General features: G+C 38.1%; 1 long non-coding RNA gene across 2 annotated transcripts in view; it reads right to left on the bottom strand.

The window, feature by feature from the left end:
* Positions 1-3,665, bottom strand: part of LOC125627318 (uncharacterized) — a 41,646-nt gene continuing 37,981 nt past the window's right edge. For both annotated transcript variants that reach the window (XR_012666034.1, XR_012666035.1), the window contains one exon: positions 1-643. This is a non-coding gene — a long non-coding RNA (uncharacterized LOC125627318). The remainder of the gene's footprint in view (positions 644-3,665) is intronic.

Raw genomic sequence — 3,665 nt, 5'->3', positions numbered from 1 at the left:
TGCACAGAATGGAGAAATTTATTTTAATTATAATAAAAAATATAATTTAGTCACTGCAGAGATGTCAAAAATGTACAACAATCATTATTTCCAATAAGTTAGGCAACCAGTTCTACATTTAATGATAACAAGAAGTGCAAGATCTGAGGAACTCTTCAAGAACTATTCTGGAGCTTATTTGAAACTCACAAAAGGAAAGAAGCAAAAAGAGATAAAGAACAAATAATAAAATAATAAAAACCTATCAAAGTCTTTTCGAGAGACATAATATCTCTTATTCAGTCAAACAGCCCTTGGTGTTCTATTATTCAGTTCTGAATTTAGAATGACAGTCACTTTCCTGCATTAGACAAAACAGACACAGGAGAGAGAGAAGAACTAGGATAATAAAGATGGTGAAAATACAGCTCAGAATACAGGGTGGCTGGTCAGTCATGGGACAGATGCTTTGGTCTTGTAGGTCAGCCATGAAAGCTATTGCTCTGGACATGCTCTTCTCCCCAGACAGGGACATTATCTAGTTGGTCTGGTCAGGTCCCTCTCCTTCATTCATCCTTCTCAGGATGGGCAGAGCTGGATGGGCCATCTCATCTCGTTGTACTGGTGCTGTGCAATACAGTTGATTTCAGGATCCAGTGAAAAGCTGAGAGAGAGGGGACAGAAGGAAGATGGGGGATGCAGAAAGGAATGCACAAGGGAAGGGAAGACAAAGAATGTATCAGGCTGGAGTCTTCCCTGGTGCAGCGATGATGATCAAGCTCCCCACTGTAGTACCACGGTCTGATATCATGATAACAATCTTTCCACCACAGCTGTGGTGATGGTAAAAAGCACTCCACTGCATTTTCACCCAGTCTCTTTTTAAGGACCGCAAAAGGGAGCAATGAGCTAAGTAGCCCATCCTCCTATTATTTTGTCCACCAATTTGGCCTAATTCCCAACACACCGATTTTTGGTTACCTGATTTCTGACTTTCTGCTCATCTTGTTCACCATTCGTAATACATAGTCTTTGACTGGTATCAGTAAACCCTTTTTATTTATATTAATTCAGTCTTTGTCTCCTTTGCTCCACATCTTTTCGTAAACAGTTTTATATAACAGACCATTCTAACAATCTGTGAGCCTTTACCCACTTTTCAGCAGTTAAGCTTACAATTAAGGTAAATGTATAGGCCCAGTTATTACAACGTTTCACACACTGCATACATCCACTATGCGCTTTACTCAGCTAAATCTATCACACAGTCCTTACCCACAGTTTACCATACCCTGGAGCACTCGTGGATCACTGTTTAACATATTACTTTTATTTTAAAATGTTATGTAAATACAGTGTGTGATTTTCTAAGCTCATGACTCAGTCAAATTAGAACCAATTTTTCTCCAGAACACTGAAGTTTCTATTCAGTGAGGATTATTTCTTTACCAAATTACAATTTAATTGTTTAACAAAAGTAGAATTCCTTTAGTGAAACATCTTAAGTAATAGAAAATAATATCTATTTTTTTTAGTACATTAGCTCACTGCAGAGGGGTCAAACTTGTATGACTCAAATGGTTTAACAAAGATTCCCAAACTGGTTCAAAAAAGGTTTACTTGTGATCTGTGATGTTGGCTGGTCACATAATACTGGTTCCTTGTTTCTGGCTGCCATGTAACATTAAAGACCCATTAAATACTTTAATAATATTTTTTGAATAGCAGGGCCATATTCAATATTTTCATCAATGACTTAGATAATGAAGTGATAAAATTTGCAAATGACCCCAGGCTGGAAGGGGTTGCAAGCACTTTGGTGGACAGGCTTCAAATTCAAAACAACTTTGACAAATTGGAGAATTGTGCGGAAATCAACAAGATGAAATTTAATAAAGACAAGTGCAAAGTAATTCACTTAGGAAAAATCAAATGTACAGCTACAAAATGAGGAATAACTGGTTAGGCAGTAGTACCTCTGAAAAAGATCTTGGAGTCATAATGGATCTCAAATTAAATATGAATTAATGTGATGCAGTGGCTAAAAAGGCTAATATTCTGCGGTATATTAACAGGAATGTTGTATGTAAGGCACGGGAGGTAATTATCCCAATCTACTCGGCCCTGGGAGGCCTCAGCTGGAGCACTGTTTCCAATTCTAGGCACTGCACTTTAAGAAATATGTGTACAAACTGGAAAGAGTCTAGAGGAGGAGCATCAAAAATCATGAAAGATTAAAAAACTGGGTATTTTTAGTTTTGAGAAAAGAGGGGGGACCTGATAACAGCCCTTAACATATTTGAAGAGTTATCAAGTGCATGGTGATCTGCTGTTCTCCATGTCCACTAAAAGCATGACAAGTAGTAATAGGCTTAATCTGCAGGAAGGAAGAGAGATTTTGGTTAGATACTCGGGAAAACTTTCTAACTATGAGGGTAGTTAAGCTCTGGAACAAGCTTCCAAGGGAGGTTGTGGAATCCCCTTCACTGGAGGTTTTTATGAACAGGTTGGACAAACACCTGCCAGGGATGTTCTGGTTTACTTGGGCCAGCCTCAGTGCAGGCACAGGGTTCAGCTTGATGACCTCTCAGTGTCCCTTCCAGCGTTTCATTTCTGTGATAATCCAGATGATCATGAAAACAAAGAGCATGAGATAATTTATTTAGACATAGTCCCTGCCTGTGGGAGAGTTTGAGACCCTTATGACAAAAAAGGACCCAAACATGCTTTTGTCTCCTGAACATTAGATGTTGCCACAAGATGGCAAGATCAACGTTGCCATTGGGCAAAAAGCATCTCTGGAAAACACACTTTATTAATATACATAAAATGTAAAAACTAAAACAAACTTTCCCTCAATCATATTCAAAGATAATAGTTTTATGAATGGAATCTGTTTAATTGACAAAATACTTGTGACATTTCAAGTTTATAGCATCATCTCCCAAATGAATTAAAAAATATATATTATTCCCCCAAATATTTAGGGGGAGAATTTTCAAAGATCGAAATGGCAGCTAGGTGCCAAACTCAAAATGGTACTATCTTGGGTACCAAATCTGCCCTCTGTTACATATATGAAACGTCCATTGCAAGATTATTTATAGGAATTGTACCAGGCTAACTGAGAGCAAAATTTGGGACTCCAAGGGTTTATGATTTTTATACCTATAATTTTGTTATGCATTTCACAACATATAACACATAGGATGCCTGTTTCCCATAAAATACATCTTTTTACTAGTTTCTCTTGCATGTGTAGTCACTGTCTCAAGTTTTCTGTGCATGAACATTTTTCAGTTTCTAAATCCATAAGGATCCTTCCACTTCCTCCAGGTGTTACTCTGCTTGCTTGCTATGTATGGGAAGCCAGATCATTTTCCATAGCTCTGTGGACTATTTAACTGCTCTACAAACCAGAGCTGCTAATGAGCTTTGTTTCAAGCATATGTGTTCATATGTCAACACATTTGCTTATGTCAGAAGGTTAAAAATGGAAACATTTTTTTCCTTTAAGAAAACAGACACCCAAATAAGGAGATGACTGAGTGCTGAAGATTCCCCTAGTGAATCGCTTCCAGCTTGTTCCTTAGAAAGGCTGCACATGAAAGGTCTGGAGGGGTGGGGTGGGGGCCACCAGAGATTTGGGCTGCATCCAAAATATTGAGTAAGGGTCTTCGAGACTT

The sequence above is a fragment of the Caretta caretta genome, chromosome 25 (assembly GCF_965140235.1).
Source record: "Caretta caretta isolate rCarCar2 chromosome 25, rCarCar1.hap1, whole genome shotgun sequence".
NCBI classification, from domain to species: domain Eukaryota; kingdom Metazoa; phylum Chordata; order Testudines; family Cheloniidae; genus Caretta; species Caretta caretta.
The sequence above is the reverse complement of the archived record's forward strand: the minus strand, read 5'-3'. Positions and strand labels throughout refer to the sequence as shown.